Raw genomic sequence first — 18595 nt, forward strand, 5'->3', positions numbered from 1 at the left:
ACCCCTACTTCTAACAAAATTGAATCAATTTTTACTATTTGGTTTTTACTACTGTTTTTTTTTTGTCGCAAATTTTGATCATAAATGCTTTTAATGTAAATCCGACTTAATCCGGATGCTTGTGTCAAGGCACATTCATTTTTAATTCAACACGGTGAGATGGAATATGGACATAAAGAAAGAGTCAATACTTAAATCAAACTCGTAGGCTCATTCATTTGTATAACCTAAAATAGGTTATAGAATCATATCATATTATTTCTTTATGCAAAATCCGGTTTGTAATGTGACATTTTAATTTTCAATGCAACACATGGATCACACTGATATCAAGAAAGGGCCAAAACTTGATATTAAGTACTTTATTGATAAAATCAGAATTCGTTCCAACTAGATAGCTCCAAAATCTTTAACATATTTTATCTAACACAATATTTTTTATATTATAACTTCAATTTATATTAATTGGATACCCTGTGGGTAGTTTCAAAGAGTACCACCAAACAACTGAATTCTAAAACTGCAATGGCTTCCCCTCCCACAAATCTTCACTTCGTGTTGTTCCCATGGTCGTCTCAAGGTCACTTAATCCCCATGGTGGACATCGTGCGGATGCTAGCTCAACACGGCGCTATGGTTACCATGATCACAACTCTGTCAACACAAACAATATCAAACATATCATTGATCACGCAATTAAAGCAAAACTCAAGAATTGAATGGAGGTTTTCCATGGAGTAGTGATATTGCAAAGAGGTTAAACATTCCAAGAATTGTTTCTATGGAACTGGATCCTTTGCATCATTATATAAACACAATGAAAAATACAAACATACTAGACGAATTTAAATCCGACTCAGACTACTTTGCATTACTGGCCTTGCCTGATCAGATTGAAGCTACCAAACCCCGCAGGTTGTAAGCCAGGGAAAGGGAAAAACAAAAGAAACTCAAGAGACTTTTGAACGAACACAAGAGGCAGAGAAAACTGCGTTAGGGATCATGGTTAATAGCTTTGAGGAGTTAGAGCCCAAGTATGTTGAAGAGTTTGCCAAGGCAACAAATAAAAAGGTGTGGTGTATCAGAACGGTTTCACTACGCAATAAACGCATTGAAGATATAGCCGAGAGAAGTAACAAGGCTCCAAACACCGAGAGATTGAGCCTCGAGTGCTTGAAATGGTTGGACTCGAGGGAGTCAGGGTCTGTGGTCTATGTTTGCTTTGGAGGTCTAGCTAGTGGTTGGGCTGACCAAGCCATTGAGTTAGCACTTGGACTATAGTCATCCAACATACCCTTCGTTTGGGTCGTTAGACGCACAAGTGACGATTTGGGAGATGGGTGTTGGAACAACAACATGATATTGTCGCACGAAGCTCTAGGTGGCTTCATGACACATTGTGGTTGGAACTCAATTCTAGAAGATGTTTGTGTCGGGTTGTCGTGTAACATCCCGAAAACTTCCATACCAATTTTGACAATTTAGAAGGTTGAGAGACTAGTAAGTCTTTTAGTTACATTTATATGGAAGCGACACATGTCTTATGACTCATCGGATGGAATGACATGTGTCAACGCATAAGGACACGTATCCTCAAAAGGTGACATGTGGCAGATGACTAATCATTATGAATGCTATATGTCAACATCTTATGACACGACTCATCATCAAGAGCGACACATGTAGCGACGGTCCAAACTGGGGGTGTAAAGAAAATGACTATAAATAGAGGATTTGGGCGTCTAAAACACCAAACCACTCTCACTTCTCAAAGTTTGTGCCACCGAGTTGGCGTCTCGACGCCATTCTAGAGTTTCGACGTTTCATACCCCGACACCCTACGTATAGTCGAAGTACTTTGTTCGTCCTTAAGTGTTATATCCATTTTAAGGTAAGAGCTATGATATTTCAATTCATAGCTTAGATCCTAGTCGAATTATAGCCTAAACCTTGAAAAGTTTATAGATTAATTAAGTTTTTTTATATATAAAGGTTTACAAAAATAAATGTTTCTTTATTACGAAGAAACATAAAGTTTTACATACAAACGTTATTGTCAACTGGCTTTCTTCAATAGGAAGAAACATTAATTTTTTAATATTAAAGATTAAACTAGAAAAGCGTGACGGGCATGTAGTAACTGGAAGAATGACAATACCGGTAGTCGAGTTTCTTGTCTAAGGAAAGTAATTCGTATAAATACCAATCAACAGCGGGATCTGTTTACTTTCCTGGAGAGCTTGATGAGAGTGTTCAAACCTATTAGACCAAATCATGTCACACCAAACGTCATACGAACTAAAATAATCATTTTGATTAAAATTGACTTTTATATCAAAAGAAATGTTTTACCAGGGCTAAAGCTATAAATCGGACTAAAGGTCTGAAGTTAGATCATTTGAACAATCTAAATTGTTAAACTATAATTCTCGAACTATAGGCCCGAGGTAATCGTTTATCAAATATAGAGATATTGTTAGTTGAACAGCTCATCAAAAGGTCGTGAATACACCTAACCTTTTTAATATCGTGTATACATATAACCTTTTTAAAGTATTACTCGTATAAAATTATGGATATTTATTCATTTTTAATTAAGAGTTAGAAAAATATTTACTCTTTTAGATTATGGAGGGTTATCCATATGTAAAGAGTTAGAAAAGTATTTACATGAAGTTTGGTTCAAATCCTCTAAAATGTTTTGATACAAGTTAGTAATTAAACTCTCAAGCGAAAATGCACATATGTCATATATGATCTGTAGTGGGCACATTACAGACATACTGACCATAAGGCAAGTAAATGTTTCTAAGGCACATAACCGTCCACTAAGTGGTCTATGCGCATGGTTAGTTCCGATGAGATAGGATTGAGACCCACTGACTCGTTGAACGCTATTAGTGATTGTGTCATAACGAGTTATGAAAACCTTTTATCGAGTCAGCTTTTGTAACATTCGTTACTTTTCAAATCTGAAAACCCGACCCATTTCAAATTTTCGGTTTTTGTTTATAAATATATATATTATTAAAAGATTCTTAAGTTTCACTTCAAGTGACATTCGTCATTTTTGAGTTAGTATTGTGTTCGTTAAACCGACCCGGTTTTTCATTTTAATGTACTCTTGTTCGTCGTTTATCATACCTTCATTTTCTATTCGTATTGAATTCCGAGGATTTACGGTTATCATTTGTCGCTTTCAATTAATTTTGCGCAATTAACGAAAGTCAATGTTTTAAAGATAAAACAATTTGCAAACTGTGCGGGTAAAATATAAAAATATCCAAGTTATATAAATTCTATTTCATATAGATTGCACCTCAAAGTTCAAGGACTAAAGAGTAAATATATTTTGAAAACTAATCCATTTTATTAGTCGAGGTGATCCATTTAGTTATAAATACAATCATATGTTACATATTTCATATGTAATAGCTTTTCCTAAAGTTATTTAAATATATTAACCATTACTAACATATATATATATATATATATATATATATATATACTTTATTCAAATGTCGCATAGATAACATTACTTACGTATAACCAAAGTACATTTTTTATTATTTAATTATGTCACATTTTTTTTACTTAGTTGGTTTTAAAAGATGAAGAAAAATACATTCCTACTACATTTAAATCTTGGTCAAAATTCTTTATGATGATAATAAATGTGTTTGAATATAAATTGTAGGTTACAATTTAATTTTTATGACCAATTACAAATTTTAAATGGCATTCATGACCCATTAAGTATTTTGACCAATTTAATACAATTGAAACAACTCTAGCTCACTTCACTTATAGATAGAGCTCCATTCCTTCCCATTTCCTCACAACTCAATTTACAAAAGATTCTTGTTATTTTCTCATTTTGGTGATTTTCACCTACTTTGATTTATGAAGTCAACCCGTGAAGTTCAAGATTTCTTCTTTTATTATCTAAGTTCTTGTTCCGGGTATGTTTTTAGTTTCTGCTTGTTCGTGTCGTTTAGAACTTAATGTTATATTATTTATTTAACAATAGTGTAGTTCATCAAAAACGATCTTGACTCGCTTATGTATTTATTCGGTTCGGTTTAGTTATTTTATTTATCCAACATCTAAAACTAATTCTTTTCATCTCACTCTCTAAAATATAATACTTTTTACCATGTCGGAAACGAACCCAACCTAAAGTTGAGTCCAGATCCGACCGGAAATGAACCGAATTCTTTTAAGTCGTCTATATTATTAAATAAACCAAATAGATTATTAAAAATTATTTTAAATCAAATAAAGTCATTTTAACATAAATAAATTATGTATAAATGTAAGGCCCCGTTACCGGTAGCCCTACTTTCGTGTTGGATTTACTCATAAACACAGTTCTAAATATCAGAGTTAATTAAAACATTTACGCGGAATATAAAACTTTCATAAAACTTTACATAATTCATAACTTGTCTCAAAACATCCTTTGTCTTTCAACATTAAAGCATTAAAATTAAAACATCATAAGTCTTCAGATGCCAGATTCTTGTTCAGTGCCATGTGTCTCCTCAAGCGAGCTGCCTCATCCTACTCACCTGCGTGCATACTAAAAGTCAGCTACGCTGAGTGAGTTCTAGTTAATCACATAATCATACAATACATTCTTACGCTTCATACTTAATCTCTTAACTTTCTTTCATATACACCTAAGAGCTTTTACTTTCATTTTTTACTTTCATACTTTCTTTACATTCATAATCATACGTTCATTTTTACCTTCATGCTTTCCTTACATACATAATCATACTTTTTAAAGCGCCATTCGCCCTATAACCTCACAGATATTATAAGGGTCTGGTCCCTAGTTTTCGAATATTAGAAGGGTTCGGTCCCTAACATCACAGATATTATAAGGGTCTGGTCCCTATCATCACAGATATTATAAGGGTCTGGTCCCTAGTTTTCAAATATTAGAAGGGTTCGATTCCCTAACATCACAGATATTATAAGGGTCTGGTCCCTATCATCACAGATATTATAAGGGTCTGGTCCCTAGTTTTCGAATATTAGAAGGGTTCGATTCCCTAACATCACAGATATTATAAGGGTCTGGTCCCTATCATCTCAGATATTATAAGGGTCTGGTCCCTAGTTTTCGAATATTAGAAGGGTTCGATTCCCCCTACGTTACCATACAACCATACATCATACCTCGAGTATTAGTAGGGCTCGGTACCCTTTTCGTAACCATACAACCATACATCATACCTCGAGTATTATTAGGGCTCGGTACCCTTTTCGTAACCATACAACCATACATCATACCTCGAGTATTATTAGGGCTCGGTACCCTTTTCGTAACCATACATTATCATTTCTTTCTTCTATTATCTCTATCATGTTCATACATATAAACATACATAACATACTTACCTTATACATAGCGTTACAACCTGACAGTACGTGCAATATCCGAAGATCGTTCACGTACTATCAAGCAATCATTCATACATTTCACATTATCCACATAAGGCATACACTTATCTCTTAGGATAAGTGTATTAACAAACATATTGAGTATGCACACAACCCCGAAAACGTAACACATAAATGGGGCTAGAAACTCACCTGAACACGGTTACGTTCTCCGTTGATCGTAATCCCTTTCTTCAGTTGTGCACGGCTGACTGTATAACAAGTATACATATCAATTTAACTATCACTACTTATAACATCTTTCTAGTCTTAATTACTACCCACAACGAACGGGGGTCCGGGGGCAGCGCCCCTGGCAGCGGGGTCTAGGGGCGGCAGCCCCTAGCAGGGTCCAAGGGGCAGAGCCCTTGGCTGGGGTCGAGCTGCCAGGTCAGCTTGGAAAAATTTTATTTCCATTAACTGTCTTAACACATTTTTCATTAGATTTTTAATTTATTTTCTAATCGAACTTGACTTTAGGCGAAGTTAACCTTAGGCGAACTTAGCTTTAGGCGAAGTTACCAGCTAGGCGAACTTAGCTTTACAGCGAAGTTGCCATCAGGCGAACTTGGCTTCAGGCGAAGTTGTTATCAGGCGAACTTGGCCTCAGGCGAAGTTACCAGTTAGGCGAACTTAACTTTACAGCGAAGTTGCCATCAGGCGAACTTAGCTTGCAGGCGAAGTTCATCAGGCGAACTTAGCTTGCAGGCGAAGTTCGTCGCTTTGAAGGCGAAGTTGCCTAGATGAAGGCGAAGTTGCCCAGACAGCCGCTGTTTTAGTTTCTGATCGGCCTTTCGAGCGATTTTAACACCCTTGCTATGGTTCAATATCACCCACTACGCTACCCGACCATTTTTGGTCGTTTATACACTAAAAAGCTTGGATCTTTAAACTTCAAAGATCAAGAATCATACCTTTTTGGGCTTGTTTGGATCTCGTTTACTTGCTTATCACCACTAATCGCTCTCTCTCTCACTCGGGTCTGCCGGATCTGCCCGGATCTGCCTTCGGTCCGGCGGCGAAGTTAGTGTGGTATGTGTGTGTTTTTGGAGTGTTAGGGAGTTTGGTGAAAAATGAAGATATTTTGGGATTTGGGGGGTATTTATATCCCTGAAATCCCATTCTCATTTAACCCCTCTCAATTAATCCAAGTCCAAGACCCGCTCCTTACCCGATATTAATTAATTACGCGAAATCACTAAACATAACTTCCTTTACTCATCATTAAAATTTTAGGATGTTACAATAAATCTAAGTTTAACATTTTTCACCTAAAAGCTAACGTTCACCTTCATTAAACCCGATAAAATTATTTTATTTTTCCGTTTCGTTGACTATAGCTCGTTACCTTTGATAAATTGTAAACATAATCATTTTTTTTAGATAAAACTATAGTTAAAATCCGTGATTCGCAAATATCATAATTGTCGTATTAGCGTTAAGTTATTAATAAAATATTAATTTAAATCGTTAAAACCCGTTAAAGCTTAAACAATATTATTAAAATATAAAAATGCCATAAAATAATAAAAGTTACATTAAATAATGCTTAACTCCGTTAACAAAATAATTTTAACCTTTTCAATCCCGATAGTTAGACTTTGCTTTTGTTTTAATTATAGTTCGAGAAGTTCAATCGTTTCGGATTTCTTTAACGCATGTTCGACCGCTTCGGTTTCGTTATCATGCTTTTGGTTTTCATTGCAACGTTTATCTTCAATTTCAATGTGAGTTTTTCACCACCCCTTTTTAATATTTTTATTGTTTTGGGGTAGCATATGTATCCATATTGAAATTCAAGTATTGTTACTTCTATTACAAAACTACAATTCGTATATGGACTTGTGTGTTACTTGTATTACTTGCACAAATATTACTTGCATGGTTGGGAAGCCTCATTAAGTATGATCATACGCCCCCCTTTGCACTCCGGTCCATTTGTATCGAGTGGAAAAGAGCCTCATTATCCGAGTACGTTGATTGCTATCAACTGGAAAGGACCTTACTTGCGCGATTTCCCGAGTACGTTGGTTGTTACCAATTGGAAAGGACTTACTTGCTCGTTTATCACTTGTCCATGAGTTGTATGGTTTTTACGTACGTATTTAAACTGTGGAAGCTCACCAGCTATGTTCGTAGCTGACTTTATTTTATACATATGTTACAGGTGTAAAGATACGAGGATGAAAGTTAGAAGACACATAGCATGCCTATAGGATATTCAAAGAATAACTTATCATTTGTTTATTTATTTGTTACAACTTGTATTATTTGATAAACTTGTGTTACATGAAGATTAAAATGAAATAATGTTATTATGGTCGCCTAATAGTGTCATGTGTGTTTGAGCAATCTGTACGTCACACTCAGGCGTTTCCGCTTTAGCCGGGGTGTTACAGCTTTATTCACCAGCATATAGCTGACGTATTTTTAAAAGTGTTTTCAGGTAAGGTGTAAGGATAGAAGTGGATATGTCCGATAGAGATAGAAGATCATTAGGCATAGAATACAGCTGATGGGTCAGCTATATTTTGTAAACAAAGCATATGTGAAACTTGTTTTAAAGCAAGTAGCATTGTAAAATGAAAAATGGTATTTAATTCCCTATGTTATGAAAGTAAATATTTTATTAAACATTTTCTGCTGCGTAATCAAACTTTGATAAATTAATAAAACCAGTACCAACTATTGGTCATACTGCTAGGCCCTTGATGCCGGGTGTGACATGCCAATGATTACATGGCCACATTTTGCGGAACAATTTCTAAATGAAAGGCTAATTGTAGATGTGTTGAAGAACGGTGTAAAGATTGGTGAAGAGGTTCCAATTACTTATCGAGGGAAGTTTGATGTGACGGTGAGGAGGGAAGCCATTAAATATGTGTTGAAGGTTTGATGAGTAGTGAAAATGAAGCGTAAACCATAAGAGAGCTAAGGAACTTGGGGTAATGACGAAGAGAGCAATCAAGGAAGGGGGTTCATCTCACCTCAACATGAGTGACATTGATGATTGAAGCTATAACCGAAAAATTAGCCAAAGAGAATAAGTTAGTTAACTAAAGGCCGGTATTGTGTAGATGTGGTAATTGTTCACCAAGCATGGTTCTTTGGAGCCGAAGCATTCATGTCTAGATCTCAAGTAGGAGACGACAAACTTTCGCATCAACTTTTTATCAATAATCAACAAAACTCTTTCAAACAATTGAAGGAGAGGAGGGAAACATAATTAATGAAAAAAAAAAAAAGATTTCAATAACTTAAAAAATTAAATAAATCACTAAACTTTAGACAAATATGAAGTCAAAATGTGGGCCAAATATAGGAATTTGGATTTGAAAGTATGGCAAACTTAAAAAGTGATATTCCTTTTATAAATTATCATCGAAAACAATTATAACGAAGTAATAAGTAAACAGGCAACAAGTTGCGCCACAAACCTCTTTTAAATAGCAAACACGATCTTACTGTTTAACCCATTTACGTATATTCAGTTAGTCCAAATACAAATTCATGAATTCTTGAATCAAGAAGTACATACGTGATATATGGTGTCATGGTAACTTTACGTTGTGTATGTATCAATATATCATCCAAATTATGGTGGTGTATAAGATGATCTTTGCTCTTTTTTACAATTCTACATATATAAACCGATAATTGTACGTGTTGATGTAAGTGCTTACGTTAAGCCTCCTAGTCATCTAGAACAATCCAATTTGTTAGTTTGCCTGCAGGCCAACATATGTCTCAGTCTTCCATTGTTATCATCGAACTTGCCAAAATCTATTTAACATCGTATTCTAGCCGGCACTCATTTGTGAGACTATAACCCAAACTATTTTGCCGTAAGGCCTCTGGTCTGGTGGTCAGATGGTGTGTAAACTAATAATGGACGACTGAAATTTCGTCCAAGAAACCCAGGTTTGGTGATAGGTAGGCTTAATGGCATACCACATAGTCAAACACCGTCAAAAAAATCTAGGCTCCTCATGACTTTTTAAGAGAGTATTAGCATAAAGAACTAGTTATGACGTAAAGAGTTGGAACATTATATACTATATAGCACAGATATATAAAGTTATTTACTAGATTATTTGATTCGCTCATTCTGTAACTACAGACTTTATAAATTTTTCACATCAAAAACTTGCAGGTACGGTTTAAATGTATTTAAAATAGTTGGACATATAAACAACTTCGAAAACCTGCATAAAGCTTCACTAAAACCAAACTCACAGTCGTAACTCGCACTTACTTAATAGAAGGTTTGGAATCTTGAAAGCTGAATAGCGCCTAATGCCTAGAATTACCACAAGGAAGCTGGCTAATTGTTTCATAAGTTAGATCAATGAACTATTTATTATAGTCATAACAGATCGATCATACTTAATCATACACCATAGCTCAATAAGAAGAACCAGGAAGCATTAGACGTTTCCAATTTTCACGCTTAATAACCAATCACATTCGAAAGTCTTAAGGGCTTCATATCCCACATACCTCATATTGTTTTCCTCTTTCCATTGATGGACCGAGGTTATATTGTCGAGGGATCAAATATTGATTACTCAAATGCTCGACTTGTACGTGTGAATAACATGGAAAAATAGTCAAGAAACAGACCAATAACTGCAATTAAAAAATGAAAATAAAATAAATAAACATCATAAAAGCTCTTAAATAATTTGGTTTTTCTTAATCCTTGGTGTTTATTGTTTATTTGTAGTACGGCTAGAATGTTGGTTATGTTGAGCGAAATTAATACTTCCAGTTATTGTAGATAATTTCATCTCTACTTAACATGTATGCTATTTTGAGTAAAGTTAATGATTGATTGTGACTTGTAACCTATAAATTTATAATACCTAAAAACAACTTTTTTTGATATTATAATTTATACTAAAAATTTTCTCTATTCAGAATTTATATAATTAAGAGCCAATCTAGCATTTTTATGATGCCTATGTGCTAGGCCATCTAAAATGGGCCCTATTGTTAGAATAGTTATATATATTGTAAAATAGGAAGTCCAAGCACAAAATCAAACATTTTCAAAGAAAAAAAAATACACTATGTTTTATAAATTATAACAATAGAGATTAATCAGATTATAAACATAATTCATTAATGTCTTGAATCATGGATGTCATGTTGAGGCGAGATGAACCTCCATCCTCCATAGCTCTTTCCGCCAATTCCGCGAGTTCTCTACATCTCTTTCGTCTTGCTTCACCTTCCTCTCCTTTGTCCATAACATCTTCTACTGATCGTTTCACGTCTTCTTTCTTCACGACCACTCCAAACTTATCTTGCTCACCAACGACAATCGGAGCCTCCATACCAATCTTCACTCCAACTTTCAGAACATCTACTATAAACCTTTCATTTATAAACTGGTCCGCAAATTGTGGCCATGTAACCATAGGGACTCCTGCTGAAACAGCTTCAAGAGTCGAGTTCCATCCACAATGTGTTACAAACCCACCCACGGCTTGATGTGATAGAACCAATACTTGCGGGGCCCACCCGCGTATTATGAGCCCTCTATCTTTCACCCTTTCTTCATACCCTTCTTCCAAGAACCATCTTTCGAGCTCTTCTGCTGCATGTTGTAAGCACCATAAAAACGGTCTGTTTGATGACTCCAATCCCAACGCGAGGTCGATGTTTTGTTCGGTGCAAACACGAGCCAGACTTCCTAAACAAACAAACATTACGGACTCTCGCTCCTTAGAGTCTAGCCACTTCAAGCAATCTTGTTCGTCGATGGTGCCCTTGCTTCCTCTCTCGGCTATGTCTTGGAAACTTTTGTTGCATAGTGAAACCGGACCAATACACCATACCTTTTTATCTTTTGTCTTTGCGAGTTCTTCGACATATTTAGGCTCCAACTCGTGAAAACTATTAACCACAATCCCATTTGCATCTTGTTCCGCCTTTCGTACATATTCCACAAAAGCCACGGCTTCCTTTAAGGTTTTTCCACCCCAACTACAAGCCTACATTTAAGACGAGCAAAAGAGCCAATAACCAAACCAAAATCGAAACCGACAAAAACAAACAGAAATAACTGACGCACTAATTACTAAAGGTTCGTTTTTTTTCCTTTACTTCTTTACAGAAGTTACTGTTCAGTTTCGGTTATGCCTTTCTCTAAAACCAAACTGCACCAAATCGAACTTCAAAACCAAACCAATATAACTGACTCAAAATAATAACTGATGGTTTGGTTTTTCTTTTCTGAAAACCAAAAATTACCATTTGGCTTTGGTTATTTGTTGCTCCAAATCCGAACTGGACCAAACAAACCAAAATAGCCTTATGTCTTTTTAAACAAAAGATACAGTACGGTTTTAATTATGCCTCACTTCAAAACCAAATCAAACTGAACTCTAAAACAGTAAAACTGAATCGCGAATCGTGCCAAACTTGTTTAAATGCGTGTCATAGGATTTATGACCTAAATTCATTGCTATGGACTAAAAATTAAATACCAGAATTCAGTGATTAATAATAATAATAATAATAGGCTTAAGACCAAAATTTATTACCCAAACCTGAAACCAGTAAAATAAATTCATAACCAAACCAAACCGATATGAAAAATCAAAAGCCAATCAATTTTCTACATAAAAACCAAAATTTCCTTTTTAGTCAGATTAAAATCCAAAACTGACCAATGCACACTCTTACCTGCTCTCTGGTAAGTTCGATGCGGTCAGGAAGGCCAGGCAGCACGAAGTACTCCGTATCAGAGACGGCTATGTCATCTAGCACGTTCGTATATATTGCAATATGTAAGCATAGAAAGGTGAAGCATCCTGGCCCATGGAAAATAATCCTTGGAATATTAAACTTTTGAGCTATATCACTTGTCCAAGCCAAAAGATTATCCGAAATGATGCAACTCAGGGCCGGACTTAGTCCCCGAAGCATGTTTTCAGCTGGTTCGGCTAACATAGTCGCAGCCGTAAATAGTTTAGGGAACAATTCAGCTGATGGGATCAAGTCAAAATTCTCACATCCTTCGGGTAGACCAACTTCGCTCAATGCGAGTTCAAGTTCAAGAACTTGAATCTTGAGCTTTTCTTGGATTGCCCGAGCAATGACCGGTTTGAAACGTTTAGCATTAACAGGAGTGGTGATTATGGTGACAGTCGGACCCCGTTCGGCTAGTAGTCGCGCTATGTCGAACATGGGTATCATGTGACCTTGAGTCATTAGTGGAAACAGCACAAAGTGAAGGTCTTTGAGAGGACTAGCCATTGGATTTTTAGAATGTGGTTTGGTTTTTAATTTTGGTGAGGCATTTGTTGTGAGAAATGGTATTAAATCATCCATGCATTTTTATTCAGAATTGGCGGCATGCTTTCTTTTCAATGGTCTAAAAAAGGGTAATATAATAAGTTACATAAAAAAGGAGAAACTAATAAGTTACATTAAAGATAGAATTTGATAAAAGTTTATAGTAGTAGATTTTTTATCTCGTTCTTCGTAAATAATATTTTTTTTATATCTTTATCACTTCTTTTATATCTTTTTCATTAGCAACCACTCTCAAAAAATACTAAAAAATTATAAACATTGTTTCTTCAAGTTACGTTACTCATGAACAATAATTTTTTCTCGTGCCTCAACTCATAACAACCAACAACTACTCCATTAAATATACATAGAGAACACACTTGCATGTTTACGAAAGAGGAGTTGTCGTCAATGTTCCTTGCACTTAAATGCAATGAAAGCGTGCGTCCACCAAAATTTTTGAATATATATGCGTTTAACGAATAGAATATTGCAAATACTTTCATATAATATAGAAAGTATGTTCTATAAATCTAGACTTCATATAATTGAAACAAGTGACACAGTATACTTACTAATTTAAGATATATAGATATGATGTTAACAATTTAATTTGATTTTCCTTAATTTATTTTAATCCAACACTGAAGAAACACTAACCGGACCCCGGACAGATTACTGGTAACCTGGGGGTTGGATAGCTGTTTCCCACGAGGGGTTAGACCCTTGGAAGATGGTTCTTCTGATAACCTGCAAAACAGACACCGTGAGCTCGTCACTGAGAAGGGGGGGGGGTTCCTCCTTGTGACCACCCTCCGGCGTGAGAATCAGACTAGATTGCTCTTTAAATATAAAAGTATATTAAGAGATTGCTAGAGCAGATATCAGGTATAATATGATGATAATGTGATAAGATATGATCATACAAGGTAAGATGATAAGATGAGATGGTCATACCATTTGTGGTATTTATAGCTGAAGGTAGGTTTCCAAAGAGGTATGGCCGGCTGCAACAGTGTTCCTGTTCCACCAACAGTAGCCTACGCACGTGCCCTGCTGGTAGTTGGTGGGTAGGTAGCGGCTGATAGCGACCAGGCCTGCTGTACACTATTCCTGTTCCACCAACTGACGGCTACGCACGTGGTATGGCAGTAGTTGGTGAGTAGGCAGCGGCTAATAGTGATACAGTACAGGAGCATGCTGCTCGCCATACTGTATCAGTGAGCTGTCGTATCTCTGATCAGATCTTTCGCCCATACCTCGTCAGGTACAGTAAAAGATCCTTCAGTATACGGACTGGCTTATTTGGGCGGGAGTATTCCCCCTCCCGCCTCTGTGCGGGATTGCTCCCGGCTTGGCTCATTCCTTCAGGTGACACTGAATGATCGAGAGCTAAGTGCCTTGTGCGTGTAGCCATGCTGCGCGGGTGGCCTTCCCTAATGGCTTGTATCCGAGGCTGCGGGGACAGGCGGAGTCCTTCACCATTGGGAGGCATTTCCTGCGGGACCAGCTTGCGTACTGCGCGTAAGGACGTCACGTCTCTGAGCATGGTTGGTCCTGCGGATCCAGTTGGTCTCTGCGCAGACGTCCCTGTTTAAGGTGAGTCTTGCGGGTCCAACTGGGCTCTGCTGGGACCTACCTCTTCAAGTCCCCCCAGTCCAATGTTCTTCTCATGAGTGTTTAATAAAGTGAGGTGAACTTTTGGACTTGAGCAAAGGGTTTTGAAAAGGGTTTTGTAAGGTTTTCCATGGGGATTCTTTCCGCGGAAGTCCTTGTCACTTGCAGAAATGCCCGAGTTTCCTGCTTGGTCTTTGGGTATGATGCGGGTAGGTCTGTAACCTCCTCGCAAGTCAGGAGCATTGAGTCCCAGTTGTATGTATTTTCCATGAGGTTTTGGTAGTTTTGAACATAGTGATCAATTATGTTAAGACCACCAATTCCATCTTGGAGCTTCAAACAACGTAGTTCTCGACGTTCCCGCTATGCGGGGATGTTATTTCCGTTTCCGCAAGCATTGCCCAGAAGATCCTTCTTGGTTTCAATTCCCAGCGGAGCGCTAGGTATGTGAAGGGTTTTGCCTTAACACTGTACCTGCGCTCGTCTTACGGTTACTTTACTTCCAAGGTATTCCTGGCGTCAATTCCCTGCGGGTGCTAGGTATGTGAAGGGTTTTGCCTTTACACTGTACCCGCACCCGTCTTATAGTTACTTGGTTGCCGAGGTACTTGGCTTCAATTCCCTGCGGGTGCTAGGTATGTGAAGGGTTTTGCCTTAACACTGTACCCGCATTCGTCTTACGGTTACTTGTTCACCAAGGTTCTTGGCTTCAATTCCCTGCGGGTGCTAGGTATGTGAAGGGTTTTGCCTTAACACTGTACCCGCAGCCGTCTTACGGTTACTTGTTTGCCAATGTTTTCTTGGCTTCAATTCCCTGCGGGTGCTAGGTATGTGAAGGGTTTTGCCTTAACACTGTACCCGCAGCCGTCTTACGGTTACTTGTTTGCCAAGGTTTATTTGGCTTCAATTCCCTGCGGGTGCTAGGTATGTGAAGGGTTTTGCCTTTATACTGTACCCGCATCCGTCTTACGGTTACTTGCTTGCCAAGGGGTAAGGGGTATTTTCCCGCTTACTTTTTAATATTTTCGAATTTTGAATTTTGAAATTCGAAGAGTTGGTGAAAAGATAACAGTCCAAACCTCTGAAACGTCGTGCGACGGTTTCTTCTGACTGTCAGGACGTGCAGGAAGTTATGTTGACGTGACAGAACATGGTCATTCCAGACGCTTTTTCAGGCGCGTGGGCGTGATTTTTCGGGCGCGTGGCCGCGAAATTACTGGCACACGTCCTTTCTACAGCTGTTGCCAGCTTGCTTTTTGCCACGTGTCATAGTTTCATTGCACCGTCGATTTCTCTTTCCTCCGCATTAAATTCACCGCATTAATTGCGATTAGTATATAAAGGGGGAGAGGCCTCTTTGTAATCCACACTTTCACCTCTCTTCTTCTTCTTCTTAGTGATTTCCGGCAAATACTCCCCTTCTTCAGGCAAGCATTTTCCCGAAATCACTCTTCTTTCTGCAAAAATGTCTTCTCATGATGCTGAAGCTGTAGCCGACGATAGGAGTACTGCTGGCGAGTGCCAGTGTGCTCTACCTGTCGATCAGTACCAGTACATCGTCAGGAAGTTCATGCTCGAGTCTCTCGAGCCTGAGTTTCCTGAATCCCACCAGACTGTGTACGATGCCCCCAGTGGCAAGATCGGGGTATATGCTGCATTCTTTGTTTATGGGAACCTTAGGTTCCCATTGACAAAGTTTGTGTACCGTGTCCTGGAGAGGCACGGGGTGCACCTGACCGAGGTGCATCCGATGGCGATTGCCAAGGTCCGGCACTTCGAGTGGGTGTGTCGGATTCTGGGTATTGAGCCCTACGTGGACCGCCTGATGACCTTCTATACTTGGAGGTGCGTCCAGGGGTGGTACACCCTGACAACCCGTATCAAGGGTTTGAAGATCTGCGTGACCGAGCGCAGTCTCCGATCGTGGAAGCGGGAGTTCTTCTACATCTCTGCCCGCGCCATCCCCATTGCTATGAAGTTCAAGAAGGGTCAAGCGCTTCCGAGCCTTCACGCTTCCAGCTACCAGGAGGCGGAATGGTTCGCGAAGATATCCCGGGTCCAATCTCCGGTTTACCGGTTTGCGGAGTCCGGGATGGTGCTGCTGGGGATGAGCCGGGTATGGAAGGATGCTTCCCGGTTTCCCATCCTTTTTTAATACGGTTTGAACTCTATTCCTTACGGTATGTCTTGTCTTTCTTGCTGATATTAGTTAATTTTCTAACTGTTTCTTTTTCATTCAGAGGGGAATAATTTGGAGTCGCTCCTGTTCCCGCGGGAAGCTGACAGTCCCGTGCGGGTGGGCACTCGTGCTCTGGACGACAATGAGTTGCCCATCCTGGAGCAAACGGCGGATAGGTTTGTGGAGGTCTATCCGCCGGGCCAAGAGATCCTGAGCCACCGGCGGCCAGGTAAGGAGGTATTCTATCCTGAACCCCTCAATGCTGTACCCGTTGCTGGAAATCCTTACATCCTATCTTCTTCTGAGGAATCCGCAGATGGTCCTCCCCTTGTGCGGAAGAAGAAGGCTGCTGCCGGCGTGAAGGGGAAGGAGAAGGCCTCCACAGCTGATCCAGTTGTTCTATCTGACTCGGAGTCAGATAGTGAAGAGGTGGCGGGGGAGCCCGGTGGTGAGAAGACCACTGCTCCGGAGGCTACGACCGTTACCTCCGGAGAACCAACGAAGACGACGGTGACCGGTACCAAGAGGCCGGCTCCATCGGGTTCCTCCCCGCCCGTCCGTACGTTCAGGGTCAAGAAAACCCGTAAGTACAATCATAGTTTGTCTTTGTAGATTTATTACTTCATAAATTTATCTTAACACTTTCTTCTTTGTGCAGGCGTGGATGTTGACGCATTCCGGGGTAAGCGCAGAGGAGTACCCTTCCGCCAATGACGGTAGGCTTGGTCAGCCTACCTGAGGCGTCGACCCAGGTGCCTGCGCCTGCTACCGCTGGTTCAGTTGCTCCCTCTGAGCAGACTGTTCCAGCTGAGATGACGTCACCGCCGGCTGTGAGTGCGATTTTTACAGCATCCTTCACAGAGCCGGCGGTTACTGCTGCTGCCTACGAGGCGGCGACCGCGGCGGCGACCACAACGGCGGCCTCGGCGGCTGCCACCATGCCCGCGCCACCGGCACCGATGGCCGGACCATCAGGTACGCGCAGGGCTTCCCGCCGATCTTTGCCACCTTCCCGTCTGCCTGACCTGTTGGATGGATTTCCTTTAGGTTCAGGTGATGGGTTTGGCGGCTATCGGCCTGTCATTGACCCTACAGGTGCGTAGGGTTCCTTTCTTTTCTTATGTTTTTTATCATCTTTTCCTTACTGCCTTTGTTTCTTTTGCAGTGTCGGATTCCAATGAAGTGTATGTTCCACGATGGAACATTCGCCGAGGAACAACCCTTCGCACACCTGTGGAGTGCGTGGACTGGGCTCGCCACGCTGCTCCTCCGGGTGCGTTGGGGGAAGCCATGGTTAGCTACCAGGAGGGTAGGCTAACTAATGAGCTTCGGGTTCTCCAGGCCCGGACGCAGCCGCGCGTCGAGCTGCTTTGTCGTGAAAACGACAAGTTGAAAGCAGCTCGCGCCAAGGACATATCTGAGGCGCGTGCTCTTCGGGAGGAGAACCAACAGCTGGCGGCAGCTGCCGCCGACAAGGAGAAGGCCTTCAAGGCCCTCGAGGTTGAAGTTCAGGCGCGACTCGAGGCCCGCTCCAAGGCTGCCCAAGCTGTGAATGAACAGCTTCGGCTGGCCAGGGAGACTGCGCGAAACGCAACCGAGAGGGCTGCCAAGGCTGAAGCCGTTGCTGAGCCTTTGCGTGTGGAGAATGAGGAGCTCAAGGCCAAATTAGAGGCTCTCCAACGCGCTCATGATGCCTTGGCAATGGAAGATGCCAAGAAACTCCAGGAAATCCTGGACCAGAGGGGGGTGCTTGACCACACCGAGCGGAAGCTTAAGGGCGTCGAAGAGGCTGCCGCAAAGGAAGTTTTACTTGCCAACCTTAACAAGAGCGAAGCCGAACGCGCCCATAAAGAAGCTCAAGCTGCCCTCCAATGGCTTCTTCGAGAAGCGTTGCCTCAAGTATGTTTAGTTTTATCTTCACGCTTTTCTTTTGTAAGAAAAGGTTCTAATACTTGTGTTTTTTCTTTGTAGGTTGTGCGTCGGGTCTTTTCAGAGACCTCTTACGATGATGCTATGACCGCAGCCCTCAACGCTTCTCATGAG

The 18595-nt window shown here is 39.9% G+C and overlaps 2 pseudogenes across 1 annotated transcript; one reads left to right on the forward strand and one right to left on the reverse strand.

The window, feature by feature from the left end:
• Positions 1-525: 525 nt before the first annotated feature.
• On the forward strand, positions 526-8511 carry LOC143602741 (UDP-glycosyltransferase 73E1 pseudogene; annotated as a pseudogene).
• A 2048-nt stretch (positions 8512-10559) lies between these two features.
• LOC143602742 (UDP-glycosyltransferase 73E1 pseudogene) lies at positions 10560-12735 on the reverse strand (annotated as a pseudogene). The gene is made up of 2 exons (XR_013147901.1): positions 12145-12735; positions 10560-11450 (listed from the first exon to the last, which is right to left on the reverse strand). The product of XR_013147901.1 is annotated as a UDP-glycosyltransferase 73E1 pseudogene (transcript).
• Positions 12736-18595: the final 5860 nt, after the last annotated feature.

The sequence above is a fragment of the Bidens hawaiensis genome, unplaced genomic scaffold, assembly GCF_021521415.1.
Source record: "Bidens hawaiensis isolate Kalapana, Puna unplaced genomic scaffold, B.hawaiensis_p1.1 tig00059743_1, whole genome shotgun sequence".
Classification (NCBI taxonomy): domain Eukaryota; kingdom Viridiplantae; phylum Streptophyta; class Magnoliopsida; order Asterales; family Asteraceae; genus Bidens; species Bidens hawaiensis.